We start from the raw sequence: 22,214 nt of genomic DNA, 5'->3' as shown, positions 1-22,214 counted from the left end.
ATTTTTTTAATTTTTTTTCAAAAAAATTCAATAAATCAAATATAAATTCATATTTAACAAATGGTTTATAACCAATTCTTTCGCACTATATGTGTTTTCCATCAAGGAATTGTTCTCAATATTTATGGGACGTACAGAAATATATTAAAACTGCCATATGAATATTTAAAAAAAAATATGATATCCTTAATTGGATATAAATAACCTTGCCCAAGATAGGATGGAAGTGAATATTCTGTCCCATTAAATACAGGGGGAGTGCGTAGAGATTTGAGAATCGTTTGTTTGCGCGACAAAGCTGCGAGAAGTAAATAAACCGACCAACACAGTTGATATCAAATATTTCGCTAAGGCAAATTCTCTCACAAAAAAAAAGGTCGTCACCTAAGTAAAGTGGGTCATTTCAGATTACTCGTCTTATTCACTATGTATGTAAGAAAACATTGATCACCGTAATGAATGAAACATAAAAATGATAGAGATGATAAAGACGGACAAAATATTATTTCTTAAAATATAAATCACAGTTTTTTTTTTAAATATTCTTTGTTTTTTCGTCGATATCACAAGACTTTACTTTCAAAGACTGTTAAATGTTTGGGTGAAGACGTAGATGAGACCAAAACTATTAAATCGGCAATAAAATCTAAAGACATTATATATTTATCTCAATACCTGTGTAAAACATGTCCAATGAAGTTTTAAGCGCAATATCAATGTCGTAAAATATATTAATAATCAAGATTCATCTCGTCATTTTACGGCCAGTTTCAGCATCTAATTTAATTGTAGCAATTAAAAGCTTTTATTTGTTGTTTCGTTTGCTATTTGACCGTAGCACATCCCGTTTAGTATGAAGTGCTTCTTAATTATTTGAATATACATAACATTTCATTAGTACATAATTTGAGAGTAAATGCATGACAAATGGCAATTATTCTAAAGGAATAAGTAATCTATAGAGACTTCTATATCTCTTTTGATTTGTACTGTATCTTTGAAAATTAGACGTTGATGAACCATTTAAAACCCCTTGATAACTTTTAAAATCAATTTACCTAAAAGGTTCAGTAACCAAAAGATCTACTCGCGCACATGTTATCTTCTGCTAATAGTGCACCTGTCATTAAGCGCTCATCACGCATTTGTATTAGTTTGGTCACCTTTGTCGTCATCAGAAACAGGTGCCAAAGATCTTTATCAACAACAAGATTTCTTACGAAAGATTTGGAATGTGAGAGTCATCATATCATATTTCTTTGTTTTTTGTGGAAGAGGTTGGTTGTAGATGATTTTCTGTCATTATTTTCATTTTTGCCCAATATGCCAACGAGTACATGTTACCATAATGCGGAGTTCAAAACAAAATAAAACCCAAAATATACAACTTCCAGTGAATTATAGAACGTTTGAAAAGGGGGGGGGGGTGTAATTGGTATAGTTGTTTTTCCTAAAGAAATATTTTGATCCCCTTTTGATAAAAAAAAAATATTGTTGTCAACCCATGCAGATGACAAGCGTCGAAAATCTAGAAAATAAAATTCTGACTCAAACAAAAACCCATAATCCAAATTCCTCTTGAAGTTAAAGGTTGTTCCCTTAGTTCTTTTCAATTGATTATCATGGCTGCCGACAATACACGTTTTAATGAAATTGTGCAGCGTACGCAAGTTGAAAACTGACGTAGGCTTGTTTTACCTCACAAGTTTAAATCTATTTCCCTGTACAAATACTAAACCTACAGAAAGGGTCACAGTCTTAAATTTACTTTTAAATAAATATAATTGTATAGAAATATTAAGAATAAGGGTCAATCTTGTAATTTTTCTTTTCACACAATTATAATCGGAAAAATAAATACAAGATAGACCCCAGTAGTGATGTTTTGATGCTATATATAAACATAGTAAATTATATAGCCAACGAGGAAACAGACGAAGGGACATTAAAAGAGATATGTTTGCATATCTGTCATAAATACACATGGGTTTTGATTGTAGTGTATGTAAAATACTTCATCGAGACTCTTAAGATAATTTTGATGGCGTTTATCTTGCAGAACGACTAATAGTTTGACAATTTGATAACACTTTATGTTCAAAATACAGATTATGAAACTATTTGGTAATCTGAAAATGCTTTTTAGTAGGGAGATATCTCTGTTTTAGCGTCGATTGTTTGCAGTTGAATTACGTAAAGGTGAGTAGGTCAATGCAGGGATTACATACAGATAACTCTCGAAAAAACACGGAATTTAAGCTTAGGTTATCGAAAACAATAAAGAAGATCCGATACTTTCAGGTCACACTAATGTCATGGTAATTTGAAAGAATTTTAATTGGCGCATTTTATCACATTAAGAGGTTGTTTCCGTTATTATATACATCGTTAAAAATTATGATGAATATTAACAAAAAACTATAGTGAAAACAATGAATATACAGTGCTGTGACTTTCAGAGGATAGATAACAATAGATCAAAAGAAAAAAAAATATAATATAAATAGGTATAGTATACAAACAATGCAATAAATAATTAAAGTAAAACAATTTAAGTGGTAACTCAGGTATGTACGGATTGGTACGTGGTTCTTGTTCTACATGTGCCACCCATCGTGTTGTGAATTACAAATGTTAAATTACACAAATGGAGTTATTCGGTGTGAAATCGTCCACGAGAACAGAAAGACATGATTGCAGAGCTCAACGAAACATGTAACATGTCCGTAATATACTCTTTTTGAGTGATTCCATTTACTTTTTATTTGTATCTGTTTCGGGTAATATAAAACTCCTTGTTGACCGACAGAATAAATTCGTTGGTGGTGAACTATTCTATTGTTTGAAAGGGTGCCTTCCTCCTTGGTACATTTAATTGTTCATTATCTTTCTTTAAAACATGAATGAACGCAGTAATACGTTATCTGCTTACACAATATTATCTTTGGCCTTTGTTTTAACCTATTGTGAATTTTGACAGGCAGAACAAGAACCCGACTGCGGTCCGGCAATTACTGGCGCCTTTAAAAGGTTTTTGTCGCTTATGATACTCCAAAAATGCACAAAAAGACCAATTGTTTTCTGTATCAAAATTGTAACTAGGATTAAGTGTTTTATATATTGGTTTTTACTAAAATCTGTTGACTTTTTGATAAAGAACAAATAATGTCTTTAATTTTTACCTGTTTAAGTTAAAGTGTTTACTCTTAAGATAATCCTTATAGTAATGATAGTATTGCAAGGCTTTAATTTGATAAAAACTTGATGTGAAAAACACTTACTGTGTAACAATAAAACTAAACAAAACAAAAACAACAAAGACAAAGGTTTTATGAAATTCAGGGAAAAACATCTATTTGCAATAACCAGAAAACAAAGAATCATCAACGATGCATGAATACACTAATTACTTTTGAATAACACAATTATGCATATACTTTTGCTAAAATTCATCTACACTAATACATCTTAATACCGATGTATACTCTTAAAGACGGATTGAGTTTTGTTTGCTTGACGTCCAGTGGCAACTGGTACATGCATATACCTATAGAAAGATTCGTTAAAGTGGCAAAATCTGGATCTTCATGAGAAATCATGTCTATACCATTAGGACATGAAGAACAGTGACTGCAAAGTGCAAACTGGCCTAAAGTCTCATTGCAAAAACCAAACCAGGCTCATTAGTGAACATTCTTTACGTGCATTGCTATTTCCCAAATAGGCAATGGATGTCCCTTCCCTTTTCCTATACAAGACTTGGCTTCGTATTTATAAAACTCGCACATTGAAATAAACGCGCCTCTATTAGCATATCTTCATTCTGTCGGAATTTGAGAGGTCCAAGAATAACTATACTTATGGCACAATAAAATGAGCAGAACACAATGTGGTTTGGTGAAGATTTTGGTATCACAACGACGATTAAATAATGTTCACATCTTTTATGTTGATGTTAGAATACGAATTTAAAAACACTGAGTTATAAAACCTTCTAATAAAACTATAATACGTATGTTCGTGTATTTATAGATAAATTAGATGACATTTCATTTTATAAGTAAAATAACTTATTTGAACATATTTGTTTATTTTTTTTGTAAAAGAAATAAGTAAATTATTAATCATGGGGAATAAATTATTGAAACATCTGGTATTCTTTCAAGTCTATTTGGTGGATTCAAAATTTGTAACAACAATTCAAAATGTGGGAATGTTCTCTATTTGGGAAGGGACAAACTCATTAGGTGTCCAAAATAAAGTGGGGGATTGTTTACTATGATTTTAGCTTTAAGGAAATTTTGTTTGAAGTGGACTGCAGCCGTGTATATCACGATGGTCACCGAACATGACCGTTGACAGCTCCGGAAAGGCATTCCGTTGTTACCTTGCTCTACCAATAATATAAAATAGATTCCGTATGACTCCTTTGTTGACCACCGTAATGTCAAATAATTTATGTGTTCAATTGAGGTCAAGTATACAAGGTGATCAACATTTTATTACCTTATTATATGTTAAATGTATGTATTTTGTATACGATCTCTTACATTAAATGATGCCAACATTGATATAGAGTTAGTTCAGTTTGTCAACAAAATCAAGCTTATGAATTTTTCCCGAAGATTTTTTTTATCTTTACTTTCTTCTTCTTCAATATATAAGCAGTAATGATGATGATATGTGGAGTAAACATCCATTAAGCAGCAACCCAAGAAAATAAACAAAAGACATCATACTATTACATGTGCAGTCAACATTCAAGTTTAGAACAGTAGACAGTATTCTTGACGATATGTCAAACTTTATAGGTCGTCCCGAATCTATAAGTAAGATTGAAGTCAATCAAAAATCTGCCAACAACGTCAATTTCTTAAAATATAGTAACAAAGACTTTTAGATATGACAACCACGCGCACTGACTTGGTTCCAAACCTAAGACATGTAGGCACACGAATAAGGCGGGTGGTTGGTTTATATTATATGCATATTGTTAAAACCAGAAATGTAGATTATCAAAACTTACATTAAAAGAACAAACAAACAAAAAACAACACTCAACTTAACTTAAAAATGTAAAATATATATATGATTTTAAAAAATCTGAAAATTTAATATTTCATATTACTTTAGGGTTTTTTAAAATGAATGAATAAATGACTGTATTTGCAAAAAGATATAGCCCATTTGCAAGAACTGTATACATGCTTGGCAAACGAAAATGTATACAATATATGACAAACAAAACATTATCATCATTATTTTATTATTATTATTATTATTATTATTATTATTATTATTATTATTATTATTATTATTATTATTATTATTATTATTATTTATTATTATTATTATTATTATTATTATTATTATTATTATTATTATTATTATTAGTATTATTATTATTATTACAACTTAAGTATCATTATAATTATTATTTTTTAATTCAACAGCAATGTTACAAGCAGTAAGAGGCAGTATTGTTTGTTAGCATGCAAGTATTTCGCAAGAAACTTTAATTGTATAAACAATAAAGGACTTTTTAGACAGAAGAAACAAAACATCATTCACATCTTTATAAATTATCGGTTTCGTATTCATTACACACATTTGATACGTATCATATTGGAGACATACTAAGTATGAACAAAACAGTAATAATTAAGTTTAGTCAGTTTTTCCTGAATCATAAAAATCATTATGCATTGAAACTTATTTCCATTAAATTGATTAGGACCGAATCGAAAATTGTGGTCAAATTTGTGGTTTGTATATATTTTTATATTTCCGTTTCTTATATAGAACAACCTTTATCTAAATATACGAACGCGAGGAAGGGTGTATTTTCTTTTTCTGATACATACATAAAACCGATTAGAAACGCTGTGCTTTATCATAGTTTTACATTAAAATCATATTTTTTCTGACTGATTTTACATAAAAATATCCATATCAATTTTAGAGAGTACAAAATTCAACGGAAATATAGATTTAATAAAGGGGTGTTTTTTTATATGCTCCCCTAACGATTCGTTGATTGAATCCTCTGACATTTGTTTTTATAAAAAGTTTTGATATACACCCCTCAAACTACTCGAGTATTATAAATCATCCATTCAAATGGACAGGCATATCTGTAAAATTTTGTTTACTTCTTATTTTGTAGCTTGGTAAGAGATATGCTGGTAACATGCTTTATTATCTATATTCTTTACACGCCTATTTGATGCGTAAAATGATTTTACGTTTTTTGTTCCTTTTTTTTTTTAAAGAAATTTGAAATTTGCTTTATTTATGAAACCTAGCTTGCATGTTTTTTGTTTGTTTAACCTTTAACAAACGAAAAAATTGGCACCATTATCATTATTGGAAGTTATATTAGATAAATATCCATAATCAAATGGGCAGATGCTTTAAAGCCCCCCCCCCCCCCCTTTTTAAAAAAATATATTAAATAATATTAATATGATAAATACCCACAATCTTAGAAATATAAGAAATATATATTTTCAATTCTTAATATTCGGCAACACCTTATTCAGTTCTAAAATATATACATATAAAGCTTATACGACAGTCAACGTACACATGGAATAAAAATTTCAATGCACGTTTTATCGGAATTGTGGATACCACATACTTGAAATTATCATAAATAACTGACAACCTATCACAAAACTCACACATTAGCAAAGATATATGGGTGTTTATTAATTAGTCTTTGGGATAAGATGCTACCAGTTGGTATGGAGAGTTATCATCCTACTATCAGGGCCGATATAGATATAGCCTTTGAATATACTCCTCGTGGCTTGGTATCTGATAGAGAAGTGTTCGATACACAAATCTCATTGAAAGTGATACATTAGATAATTTATAACTGTATTGAACTTAATTTTTATCGTACTAGCTATCTCAAATCTGTATAAACATATATTTTAATATCTGATTATGAACACACACCGTATTTTGATACTAAATTTTAATGGGAGTATTTTACAATTTGGTGCAGATTTATAGCTCTTGACCATTGTTGAAGGACGACAAAGGATTCGAGAAACGAATAAAAGACATGCCCACAATGATAATGGGTATATTGGAAACTTTATTCAAAGATTCTAAACCAAAGAATTAATCAGGGAAATATTAGGAAAAGATTAAGTAACCCGTCCTGGCCACTAATCAATATCACAAAAAAATGATTCCGTCAGCACAAAATCGCTCTGGTAAAGTCTGCAGTTTTACAATTGCAGTAAATAACTTGACATATTCATTGTGCTGTGGTTAGAAATTAGAACTTATGTTTAGCATTACAAACTGCTTAAAACAAGACATATGTACTTTCTTAAAACTAACAATTAACTTTTGACACAATTCTTTAATTTAGCTAAATTGATTGAAATCTAATGTTAACAGAGTTTTGATGACGTCATTAGTTTTTCTATCAAGACAATATATCACTATTTGGACAACTGATTAATGGCGATTGTACAAATACAAGTATGAAGAATGGCTACTTTGGTCCGTAGTCCGTAAGATCGATTACAATTCTATTTAGATTTATTTCTTTTTAAACAACAACGTTATAGACTGGAGACCGTAATTTCTTTCAATAGTACACCATAGTTTCGCTCGTTTCAATTGTAACTCCATTTTCAAAATTGGTTATTTAAAGTTAGCTCGTTTTCATTTGTACGCTTTATCTTAATTTGAAATATGTCCAAATAATACAAAATCCCTGATAGGCGAGTTAGTAAACATTGCTTTTCAAAGTGACCTTTGTTTACTACGAGCACCGTTCAGAGATCAAGTATAGTCAGAATAAGATTAATTATAACCAGTGACATGTCAAAAATCACCCGCAAATTTGATAAGATAACAAATCAAACATAGGTGACTAGCAAATCGAGGTTGTTCAAACACGAGGTCATCTCCCGGATATAGGTGGTGTTAAGGTTGATAATACGGTAGAGTCGTTTACCAAAAATTAGAATAGCTACATTGCGAAGATAGACTATCTTATTTCTCACAACTGAGCGTAAGTTGTCGTGTGGCCATAGATTAAGGGTATATACTTTCTGATGTACAAGCTATTATCTCATATGTTTACTTGTAATTTCCCTTATATCTTTCAAAAGATACACAAGAGTCTTTAATTCTGTAAAAATGATATTTATAGCTGATTAGTCCTATTAGATAGCTGTGAACTGAAAAAAATATAAATAGCGATATGAAAGAGTGGTAGTTTTAAAAAGCCCACTTCCAGTAGATCCAAGGAAGTCACATAACCAGAGAATACTATAGTAGGACATTTGGTGTGTTGTGATCCAACACATAGAACCTCATTTTGGTTCAGTGAAATATCCAATAAATATTTTCGTATATTTAGGTAATTTTGGGTTGTAAGTTGGTCTGGGATATGCAAACTAGTGATTTGTTCGTGGTGTCGAATATTAAAGGAAATATGGTTAGTTCTAGCTCAAGTGATAATTTTGATGATGTTCTTTCCATTAACACTCTAAACGTTATAGATTGGGTAAATATATCCTCCAGAACTATAAATTAAACAGACACGGCTTCCTCTGCTTCATTTTTAGACTTGTACCTCGAAGTAGACACAAGCAGTCATATCGTGTTTTTTTATTTGCCTTAGTATACATCATTACTTGTATTGTTAAGTGTATATTTTGGTTTTATCCATTTGACGTGGCTCTGTACTTACATATCCCTTCTTATGTCGTTGTGTTATCATGCCGTATGGTAATTGTTTGTATTTTTGTCTTTCGTTTTTGCTTGTTCTTTGTTGACGTCTTTGTTTGTTTTTACATTGATTAAGATTGTAGAACAATGTATGTTCACTACTGTATTTTTGTCATTTTTACCTTAATATGTTTGTTTTGTTCGCACGTTGTTTTCAATTTAATGTATTTTTTTGCGACGGTCATACAAGTGAGAGTTTTAGCTAGCTTTAAAACCATGCAGGTTCAATCGACCAAGTCAGGAATATAACAGTTGTTCTCCATTCGTGTGATGTGTTTTTTGGATTTTGATATAGTCATTTGTTTATGGACTTTCCGTTTTGAATTTACCTCGCAGTTCGGTGTGTTTGCTATTTTTTTTTTTGTGTTCAGAGAACTTGAAGTTTTCCACTTTCTCATGGTTAGACAAAATACATTTACTGGCCCGCCATTGTCTGATGTAACTGATCAATGAGATTAATGTAGTTGGACTTGATGACCTATCCCGGCACAATATGTACATGATTTCAATTGGGTTTCTTGATGGGTTTGCATGTTGCTTAATCTGTAATTTTCTGTACAGTGATATGTTAACGGCAAAAATATGACAGAAAATGATACCAATGTTTTTGTATTGTTCTGCAGTAGTATCATTTAAACTTGCTGTCTTTTATGGCAGGTTGGCTTTCATTTGCTATAATCTCATATTTCTGGTGACTATACCTCTACATATATATTATAATTCTGACGAATGGACTCCTTTACCCTTCTGGAAAGAAGACTTGCTAGAAGCAGTTCCTAAACTCTGGTTTCTATTGTAGGGACAACTTCTAAAGGTGCAGCTATAAGTTTAGTTTATGGACTCTGATTTATATTGTGGGAACAACTTCTGAATGTGCAGCTATAAGTTTAGTTTAGGGTCAGACCAACTACAAGTTCTTCTGTGTCACGACATGAAAAAGATGTAAACAAGCCTTTCCAAACTGAACTTTTAACTCTACAGACACCAGAAAAGATAAAAATCTTAATTCAAGTACCATTTCATCCTTGGCCCCATGTAATGATTTGAACTCTTGTTCGTTGTCATAGCAGGTTTTATCTCGGTCCTTAAAACCGGTCTGCAGTGGTATCAAAAGGTTCGTGTAAAAAATTCTTAAGTTCCACTGAAATGCAGACTATTTATTGAACATCAAATGGAATTAGGGAAAAGGTGGGAAACTTCAATATGGCATTTTAAACTGTCAAATGATAAACTTATTCGAGTCAAATAGTTTAAACAAGAAATGAATTTAATGGTACATTGCTTATAATTAAACAGGCAAATTGTCTTAAATTCAAAAAAATACTTACATGGTATACAAATAAGTAAAGGGTCAAACAGTATGCATTTAAGGAGTCAATTGTATATCGCTAATGAGGCCCCTCATGGGGGGGTCCTAGTAATCACATAATCACCATTTGTTTGCCAATATAATCACATAATCATTAAATATTTGCTTATCTTTAGTAATCAAATAATCATAAACTAAAAATACAGTCCTAGGTAATCAAATAATCATGAAATATTTGGCTTAATAATCAAATAATCATTAAAAAAACGGCCAAGTAATCACATAATCAAAAACCCCATGAGGGCCCTCGCTAATTAAAAGAGTCAAATGGTATACTAATAAGTAAAGGGTCAACTTGTATATGAATAAGTATAAAGCTTAAAAGGGTATACTAATAAAGCCCCAGTCACACTGTCACGTTTCAAGAGCTACGTTTTACTAGAGCTTTCTTACAAATTGACGAAAGGTACGAACGAACGAAAGGGAGCACGTATTTCATTTCCACAATAACAGTTAAAAAGGTCTTTGTTTTATCCAGTAAAACAGCATTCTTTTCTAAATCAAGTTTATTTTCAAAAATAATAATATCGTAAATAATACACGATTTTAATATAATCAAACAGAGAAAAATAGTGTCAAATACACTTACGTCCGATACGTTACTTACGTAAACCACGAGTACACACATTTCCGCGGGAATTTTTTAAGCACGAGTTTCACGATTAGCATTGAACTACGTTAGTCTAAATTTAACGACAAGATTCACATTTATTTTTATTTTTTATAGTTCACTTTCAGCAAATTGTCAAAGTGGAATATCGAGATTTGCTAAAAAAAAAAAATGATGCTACAATGTTTTTAAAAAGTAATGTTGAATAAATCTAGAAAAACAGATTTTGTATATCAAGAAAATAAATCTACAATTTTGCACCATATATATTGTGCATTTTATAATGACGATTTAACAGTACACATGTTTGGAAGATAGACGCGAAGTTGTCACTTATCGTCCAGTGTCTAATAGTTCATGGATGTTCAGGACTATAGGCAAAACGTAATTATACGCTAAAACAAACCTTTCCATTGCTCCGACACCTTAAGGAGGGGGGGGGGGGGGTGGGGGTGGGGGGGGGGGGGGTGGCAATGAATATTATCAGGGGGAGGCGATTATTCAAAAGTTATTAAACGAGCACCAGCATATGGCATAGTATGAAGATCATCTTTTTTTCTTCATTTTCATTTTATTATTTTGAGCGTTGTAAATTTTGAATCAAGGAAGTATTTGTGTTTTGATTTTTCTTATTTTTCTGTAAGGGAAGAAGACAATGTATTTGCTTTGACATTTTTTGTAGGTTAAACAGTGCAACATTGAAATATTGAAGAGTAAGGGAGGGGCCGGTTTTTAGTCTATTAGGGGAAATATTTTCGTCTGACTACTCTATATTTAGGATATTTTGAAGTGTTATCTCCTCTGATCTGGTGGTATCATATTTTAACCTATCGTACGTCCCGAAGTCCTTAATATATCTCAAGAAAAACCCAACTTAATAATTGTCGTGGCATGTATGATAATCAGTGTCCGAAGTTCCATGACTATTATTTAGATATGTCAAAATAAAGGATCCCTAAAACGAGTCTTACGTATGATTCGTCAAGCATACGTACCTTTCGTCAATTTGTAAGAAAGCTCTAATACGTATTGAAAGCGTACGCGCAGGGTAATATACGTAACGAAGTGTATCGAAACGTAGTGATCCTTTGTTCAAAACGGGACCTGCCCCGTATGTTTTGAAAATTCAACAACAAACGTAGCGAAAATTGAAACGAAGTAGAAACTTAGTAAATACATATCAAAGCTCAGCGGAACGTAACAAAACGTACTATTAACTGCGTATCGTAACGTATCAATGCGTTTAGGAAATGTGGGTCAACACGTACTCATACGTAGCAAAATGTGATAAGAACGTAGCACAAACCTAGTAAAACCTAGCTTTCAAAATAACTGGACATTTTGGTTCAAAACGTTGTAAAACGTGAGTGTGACTGGGGCTTAGGTTTAAAACAGTGAGTAGGTGTCTGGGATATTAAAAAGCGACTAATATTCCAACTCTTCACTGTTCCACAAACTTCAAATAATCATGCTTAATAGTTTTAGCGAAATATAACGTGGCTCTGTACTTATACATCCCATCATTGTGTTATTTTGCCATGGTTTATGTTTATGAATATACATTCAGTGATTTAGATTGTAACACAAAGTTGACTGCAGTAAACCGGCCCCTATATCATTGACATTTTTACCTGTTATGTCTGTTTGTTTTGTTCACACATTGTTGTCAATATATGTAATGGAATTTTATGCGACTGTCATACAAGTGAGAAGTTTAGCTAGCTATTAAACCTGGTTTAATTCACCATTTTCTACATACGAAATGCCGGTATCAAGTCAGGAATATGACAGTTGTCATCAATTCGTTTGATGTGTTTGAGCTTTTGATTTTACCATTTGATCACGGACTTTCCTTTTTGAATTTTCCACGAATTTCCGAGTCAGTATTTTTGTGATTTTACGTTTTATGTAACAAAGTTTCAAGTTCATGATTTAACATATATGCGACTTTTCCGAAAAGTGCTTATACGTATCAACCAATCACTATGAAGCCTTTGACCAAATACTAATTTTATTTTTTTTGCAGTTGTTTTTGAGAACAGTGTGACGAAAAGTTTTGTTGGAACAACGGACGAACTAACAAAGAACAAGATGGTAATTGTATGTTGTGAGATGAGCATGTGATATCAACATATAGCTTTTCTTTCCAGGCTAGGGTCCTGACTCACTGCTCGACAGTACCGAATCGAGGAAGAGATTTGATCATGATACCAGGCTACCTTTTCCATGATATCAAGCTTCTTTTTCCATGATATCAGGCTACTTTTCCCATGATATCAGGCTACTTTCCCCATGATATCAGGCTACTTTTTCCATGATATCAGGCTACTTTTCCCGTGATATCAGACTACAATTTCAATGATATCAAGCTACTTTTCCATGATATCAGGCTAAAATTTCCATGATATCAGAATACTTTTTCCATGATACCAGGCTACTTTTTCCTTGATATCAGGCTACTTTTTCCATGATATCAGGCTACTTTTTCCATGATATCAGGCTACTTTTTCCATGATAGCAGGCTTCTTTTTCCTTTAAAAATTACCATAACAAAGAAGTACTATTCCAAGTCAAGAACTTCGTCAGTAGATAACATTTATCATATATAAATGTTCGTTATTTGAATGATTGGATGTTGGTAATTAATCTTTGATTATTTTTTGTTTTCAAATCTATCTGCACTTTTAAGAGAGGGATTCGGGACGACTTTTTGTTTAACATATTGTTTGAACAATCGCCTTTTTTAAAGACTGTATACTGTCATCTAGATGTCTCTTCCTGCTGACAAATTCATGGTGTCTCCCGTTTTTAGTTTAAGTAGATCCATTGTGTACTGATGTGCTTTGCTTTTTATCCCATCTATATTTAAATAACAAACAACTGACGATCAACAAGTCAGAGAAGAATTATCAAAATAAAACAACATATGTATACATGTAGTACAATGCAGTTCATTTGTCTATGGTCAAATGCGTAACTAAAGAAAAAAAGAGAAAAAGAGAATACTATACAAGTCAATGATGTTTATGGTTGCTATCAGATATGTCTAAACTTAATTGTACTCAAAGAAAAATTATTTAGAAACCAAACTAAAGCTGATATTTTACAAAAGACAACAACTGCTAATAATATTTTCTTAGTTTCATGTCCGTTCCTTTTAAACTAGAATTTAATAGAGAACCACCTAACATTAAATCTTCTTTCATGTCTGCATCAGTTGTATTTTTGATGAAGACTTTATTTTATGATGATCTAATGAAATGAGGCATGTAAATATTTTTGTCTGGTATAGTATAAAGTACTACGTGTGGGGTTATAGATACATACACATGTTAGGTGAATATGATTGCTTTCACTATTTTGTTCATTCTAAGTATCTGCATTTACTAAGTAAATCTGTACGTACATTGCAATATTGATAATATTAAAGAAAATGGTCGACAATAAGTGCAAAAACAGTACAGAAGATAGAAACATTAAATCAAATCAAACAAAAACGATTGTCGGATTCGGAGATCAATAAAGATACACGAAGAACTAGAGGCTCTCAAGAGCCTGTGTCGTTCACCTTGGTCTATGTGCATATTAAACAATGGACACAGATAAATTTGTGACAAAATTGTGTTTTGGTGATCATGATGTGTTTGTAGATCTTACTTTACTGAACATTCTTGTTGCTACAATTATCTCTATCTATAATGAACTTGGCCCAGTAATTACAGTGGAAAATAGTTTCTAAAAATTTATGAAAATTGTTAAAAAATTACTATAAAGGGCAATAACTCCTTAAGAGATCAATTGACAATTTTGGTAATGTTGACTTATTTGTAGATCTTACTTTGCTGAACATTATTGCTGTTCACAGTTTATCTTATTGTAGATCTTACTTTGCTGAACATTATTGCTGTCTACAGTTTATCTCTATCTATAATAATATTCAAGATAATAACCAACACCTGCAAAATTTCCTTAAAATTACTAATTCTGGGGCAGCAACCCAACAACGGATTGTCCGATATTTCAGGGCAGATAGATCTTGACTTAATAGACAATTTTACCCCATGTCAGATTTGCTCTAAATGCTTTGGTTTCAGAGTTATAAGCCAAAATCTACATTTTACCCCATGTTCTATGTTTAGCCATGGCGGCCATCTTGGTTGGTTGGCAGGGTAACGCCACACATTTTAAAACTAGATACCCCAATGATGATTGTGGCCAAGTTTAGTTAAATTTGGTCCAGTAGTTTCAGAGGAGAAGATTTTTGTAAAAGTTTACGGACGACGGACTCCAAGTGATGAGAAAAGCTCACTTGACCTTTCAGGTCAGGTGAGCTAAAAATGATACCGTTAAAGATATTACGCAGACTTCATCCATCTTCATATTTTTGTATACTTTTGCATTGTTAAGTTTAACATTGTTTACTATTATGTGCCCGTTTTAGCTTACATGAGCCAGATAAAAGCAAATTAGTCTTGACGCAATCATTTTTGGGTATATGGTTTACAATTGTGTACGAGGATCCCGCTCTCCAACCAACATGGATTAAAAAGGATAAAAAAGAAAACCTGGCAGAGACAGAAAGGTTCAGTATTTCAACTTCTGCCTAGTGTCCATTTTGTCAAATTAATGTTGTAAGGTAATTCCTTATTGACATTAAATGACGATTTTGATTTACTTTTTTTTCATTTTTGACCATTTTCTCAAAATAAAAAAAACCCCTCCTAAACCGTGTATGGATAATTTCTTTAGTGAAAGTTGCAAACCTAGGAATTTGGCAAATTTTCAAAACTTCCCGGATTTGAATTTAAGAAAATCTGCGTTTAGTTATATCTTCGGGTGGACGCTGAAACACTGAATACTCTGTTTATCCGCTCCATCAACAGCAGCTGTCACAATACTTTGAAGTCTGTCTGTTTGGATATAGCATGAGTTCGAATTCGGCGCGCAATTTGCAGATTTAACATTGTAGTGTTGATATTTAGAGTATCGAGGAATATATCCCCTTTTGTGGTATCTATAAAAAAAATAAAAAGCCTTGAAGATGTGGCATGATTGCCAATGAGACAAATCTCCACAAGAGACCAAATTACATAGAAACAAACAACTATAGGTCACCATACTGCCTTCAACAATAAGCAAAGCCCATACCGCATTGTCAGCTATAAAAAAAAATGACAATGTAAAACAATTTAAACGAGAAACTAACGGCCTAATTTATGTACAGAAAATGAAAAAAAAAATATGTAACACATAAACAAACGAAAACCTGCAATTCGAAAAGGAGGGGATTTTAATAGTACAGACATTTTGCCTAGAGCATTAGGCCATTTATCTTTCGACATCCAAAGCGTTCTAAAACATTTATTCCGTTTTTTTAACCTACAGAGAGCGCTGCACCTTCTCTTCAAGAGACTTCGGATTTCAATTTCAACCGAACGTGGCTGTGTATTTATACATCTCACAGAACTTGGAACGCTCAACTCTTTAGCTTTGTTTTATTTTACTGGTTGAAAAAAATCCACATGACCATACTTCTACAAACTAGCCATTCCATTGGATGAATGAAGACGGCATTTATTCGTATGACAGCAGGAACCAAATTACACACACAAACAGAAAAAAAAAGAAAAAGAACATAGATAGTTTCAATCGTAGTACTCATAAAAATTCAATCGGATGACTCTGGTATTTGTAACTGTCTCAGTTCTTTATTTAAACGGCAGTACATGTCAGAAAATAAACAAAGATAAGAGATGTATATGTTTCAAGTATACCAGACAAAAACATTGATACAAAACAATAAACAAAATAAGCATTTGAATAACTACAAGATTTATTATATAACTGTGAACAAACATGATGCTTTCGAAAATTAATAATAGTAAAGAGAAAGACTAGGTAACAATATCGTTGTATAAATTAATGCACTAAAACTATTTGGTTTCGAAAAAAATACTACTGCCAGTCATGTATAATTGTATTAAATATTTTACAAATAGTCAATCCCAAATGCTTATCTGTGTAATCTGCATTTGTAGATGTGTGGTTTTTTTTTTATAAATTTATGTATCCACACCTTAGGGTGGACAAGCCAGTAGTGTTGTACGCTCCAGTGCCAACAGATGTGTATATATACTGTTGAAAAAAAAACACTCACATGGAGCGTAGGCTTATATAATCTACATTGCATGGATTTGAACAAGGACTATCTAACCGCAAGATGCAGTAAGCTTTGGTCACTCTTAAACTCCTGTCGGTGGAGGCCTGTTTCAGGGGGTTTGGGATGTAACGGAATTTACCTCATTCAATAATTCGACAGTAAGATTTTAAACCTGGTTTTTCGAGAAAACCATCATAATGTATTATTATAATTATTTGCTCAGTTCTAACAGGGTTGAAAATACGCAATTTTGGCTACTAAAATTTTCTTTTTCTGTATGCTTTTTAGGGGGAAATATGTTTAAGCCAAGACGAAATATGATTACGAAACATTGCTTTTACATTACAGTTGTATATACGTACAGTAAAATTCTTAGGTTGCCAAAATGTGTGAGTTCAACTTATTATCACAGCTTATTCGAAAACTGGAAGTCGCAATTTGTGTTACAAGTGTATTAAGTCCAATCAAGGAGGTTATATGAACTCCTTGGTCCAATTGAAAAGAGGCTATTTTACACGTTAAAAGACTAGCTATGATCAGTGTAATGACTTCATTTATCTCTTATAGATTATTATCCCTCGATTATCAGAATGACGAGATCGATGAGTAATTGATTTAAGATAGTCTGCCAAAATTATTTAATTACTTTAGTTTAGTAGCCCTATGGTGAAGATTTTTAACATAATCAAGTCAAATTTTGCAAAGAAAAATCTATATATATATATATATATATTGTAAGTCCTGAATTTTGTCGAAAAATGTCTGATTTAGTCGGAGCAATCCAGTTTCTCTGCAAATAAATTTCCACTATGAAATTATTCGAATGTAAATCAAATGCATTGCTTTAAATCCCAACAAACAAACAAACAAGCAAGCAAGCGGAATAACTTGGTTTTTTTTTGTAATGACCAAAGGAAGAATTCCAGGTACAAAAGAAACTGTTTTTCCACCTATTCCCTTTGCCGTGTCTATTTTTGTCTCATTTGGAAATCATATCACATCTCCTTATTCGAATGAGCTAATTTTGTATCCACAAGAAAACTATAAATAGTTTCAATGATATATAATTTATACATAATGTTTACACGAATGTCGAAAGTTTTTAAATTTTGATGAGAATTTTTACCATTTATTCAGAAGACACTTTTCGCGCACATGAAGCACGTAAATGATCTCACGAGGAAAATAATCCAACCAATAATATAAACAAAAATAAGCAGTCTTTTCACCTGCCAAGTTATTACAACTTATATTGACTTCTTTTATCTTAAAACGTTTGTATAGAAGTTATAATAAGAAGATTACAAAATCGGTTTCATTCATTTCTTTCAATTCGCGTGGGATTTTGCGAGATAAACTGCTTATCCTAATATACAGAAAGATGCCGGAACATCCTCCTATCTCCGTAATCCATTTATCTTTGATTACCGTAATACACGATAAAAAGATATAGATATACAACAAAAAGGTTTGTGGTATTATTACCAGTCTAATATATTTTGTGAATGAAAGAAAGGCAATTTAAAATACTCAAATAGCTGGCTAAATTGATACATTTGATTCCAAAACCAGAACCGAAAATTGATAACAGTTTTTGTGTTGTGAAATGTAATTACTATGAGAGAAAATAAACCGGTCGTTAGTGCTTGTTATTTTTTCCTCGTTATTGAACTGGTCATGTCTCCTGTTCCTTTATATTTTTTAACTGACGAATGCTTGGAAATACAGTCATGTTTACTTCAAATTACATTATAAAACAAAAAATATTTATTGTCATTGTACTTGTTTTCCTTCGTATGTCTATAATTATTTTGTGGTTTTGAAAGGTTGTTGCCTTCTTTATGAATTATTTTTTTGTTATGCATTTGGGGAAGCTTGAGAAGTTTGGTTAAAGGTTCTGATTTTATACAATTGAAGACAGAATTGATTATATAAATAAACGTTACTACTATCAAACACTGGAGCGTGGCATTTGCATTAATTGCGCTCCTTACCAAAAAAGTTGTTATACTGTTAGCGCAAGTACAGGTTCTAATATTTATTCCTTTATATACGACAATTGCTCCTGTTCATCTACCTGATATTTTTGTATTTTAATACATTCTGCTTTTTAGTATAATATGTCAGTTTAAAAATTATAAACAAAAAAATATGAATCGTTCATATAAAATGTCTATGATGGATGTTGAAATTATAGATTTCATATTATTTTATCGAAAACTATTCTCAACCTTTTTGAAATAAAACATAAAAAATATTGGTATTAGCTGTATAAAAATTTTGATCGACCGTTACGCATAACATTTCTGAAATCAGAATGGCTGCATCACATCTCTTTCTTTATGGCTCAGTAATATTTCAACAAGTTTATAAATTACCTCTAAACAGTTAGCTGATGGATGCAATGCGATGTTTTCACGACTTCTTCGCGGGGGCAAATTGATTGATTAAAAGCGCTCATTCGACATCCAGTGTCAAAAACATATCGCGAATAAAAATGCTACAAGAAACCGTCCAATCCTTATCAACATTCCACCTGTTTCACTTAATAAATATATCACCATCAATTATAAAACGTCAGCAGAAGTCTTTTTACTGTCCAAGATTTATAGCACAGGTCGGATCCAAATTGACGCATTATAGCTTCACCTTACATTGGAATATTTGCAAAATCTTATAAAAAATTATCTTGATTTATAAAACAGAATATTTGAAATATTTTTTTAAGTTAACTGTTCATTACACTGGTTTTTGTATTTTTGTATTTATCACGCTGTTCAACCAGCGGTGCTGTGTAAAACAGGACAGAGTGCATTTGTACCAAACAGAGATCGGTCATCAGTACAGAATTAATCGAATTCAATTGGGTAATTATGATTTGTGAGGGAAGCAAATACATAGGGAAATTGATCCTACCTCTTTTTGAGGTGCTTATATCTTTCTTTTTTCTCTCTTTTAATACTCAAGTCCGTTAAATTATTTCACACTACGACTTTGAAAAAAAGTGAAACCGTGGAGCCGTTCATACAATGACACATGCAGATACATTTGTATCATACCAATGCATCATAGCATAACAGTTCTACATAACCGAGAGGCAATTGTGCGTTTCACACTAACATTCTGAAATCTTGTCTCGGCATGCTCGGGTGATCTGTATAAATTTTACAGCGAATGCGTGAACAAAATACTTCACACATGTTATACACATCAGATGGGGCATATACTCAAGTCAGACCACGATGCTTCCAGTCGTTTTTTTAAAGAAAGGACATATTTCCAAGTAATAAATACTTGATTTTTTTTTTATTGTTTGTGTTTGAAGAATGAAAACTAAATCGCTTTAAACGGGTTTGCCATTTGTGTCCTTGATATAGTATGTGCGATTTACAGTATTAAAATCAACAACAAAAAAAAACAAAAAGGTGTAAATTAGGCAATAAGATACACATAATTTATGTCTGCGTTTTATCGCAGTTAATATTAATAATAAGATCAAATTTCCATTTATCTTTATCAAATAATATTAAAAATCCCGATAATTTTTGTTTATATACCATGATAGGGATAACTTATGTAGATTTCCTATACCCCTAACAACCTCACTTCTATGGGTAACTCATATCGGATTTATGGCTTTATAGTGCCCTCTTCATAATTGCTAATAATGTTGATGGTCATTTCAATCTATGGTTGTAAATTTCAATATTGTTTGTTATTTTCCCTTTCAGTAGTAAACATGTCACCGATTTACGCCGATGAAAAACAAACTGCGACGAGCTTTCTTGGTACGGACAACTATTGATACCAATACCAATAAGAATAAGAACGACCGTATATATTTTAAGGGGGTAACATATAAGTTGTTTAAAGAAGTGGAATAATTGTTTTTGGTTTAACGTCCTTGACAAAAAAAAAAATTTAACGTACAAACATGAAAAGATATACTTTTTTTTATATTTGTCTTTTGCTCATTCTTGAGGTTCGTACGGTGATCTATATATATAGTTGTTAATTTCTATGTCATTTGGTCTATTGCGTAGAGCTGTCTCATTGACAATTAAACCACATCGCTCTTGTTGTAACTATAAACTATAAAGACATGAAAAGAAAGAAAGAAACGAATAAAAAAAAATATATAAAAAAAAAAATTAAAAAAAAAATTAATAGATAATAAATAAAAAGTTTATTTGTAGAAATATATTTTACAAAAATTGTAAACAATTTCTACAAAATGTCATATACGAGTTTGTATATTGCAAACAAGACAATAAAAATAAACACAAGAGAATTTCATGTTCCGTCTATTTATGAGAGATATATAATGGGTCAGAATTGGATTGTATATTCCAAATTTAATGAAAGTTTGACGGGTTTACAACTACTTTAGAGCTTTGATGACAATTACCTAATTCCATTCGTATCGTGACATCTTTCATTCAAAATTTAAAGTATTCTATATTTTGAAAGTATAAAGTTTATGAAAAAAGACCACATCTAATTTTGTTTGTTTAGAAAACCAGAGACATTTTGAAACTCCATTCATTGATATAATATTTGAAGGTAAAATACATGCATGTTTTTCATAATTTTTAAACTGAGTCCTGAGAAGTTTTGGACGTACCTCTTATAAACGTTGTTATTTACTTTTTAGTTTAGTTTGTCATTATTATTATTATCATTAACACATAAAAAAAACTCATTAGAAATATCAGATGATCATTAAGGTTCATAATATCCTGAAAATTGGACAAATTCTATCAAAAAACATTAATTGAACGTGTTAACTTGCATGGATGCATGTAAATATTAATTGTTATATAGTGACATATCCGATAGCCAATATTTCTAAAATTGTATAGTTAATCACTTTGAATATAGGGAGTATTCTGAATTTAAAAAAATAAATGGCGTTGGTATTCAATTATGAAGGAGGAAATATCTTATACCCATCCAAACTTCTATTTTTAGTTAAGTATCCCAGACATAAAATGCAATTCTTAAAGAGTTCTCGTACATGAATTATCTTATGTTACTAATTATATTGTCTTCTTGTACACCTGTATGTGTCCGGTTATGAATTAAATCTTGAATCGTGTACATGCTGCATTTTGTTTCGTTTGTTTACATGCACTGTCAGGCTTGTTTGTTTTAATGTATTGCACTGGATTGATTTCCAAACGAAATTATTGGGCTGATTTTTTAAAACTTATGGATTGAAATAACTTTTTTAAATTCATTATCAGAAAACAAAACGTTGAAGACACTTTTGATAAATCTTTTTCAAACTCGGGAATTCCTATTTCCGTATATTT

This window comes from Mytilus edulis, chromosome 12 (assembly GCF_963676685.1).
Source record: "Mytilus edulis chromosome 12, xbMytEdul2.2, whole genome shotgun sequence".
Taxonomy (NCBI): domain Eukaryota; kingdom Metazoa; phylum Mollusca; class Bivalvia; order Mytilida; family Mytilidae; genus Mytilus; species Mytilus edulis.
The sequence above is the reverse complement of the archived record's forward strand: the minus strand, read 5'-3'. Positions refer to the sequence as shown.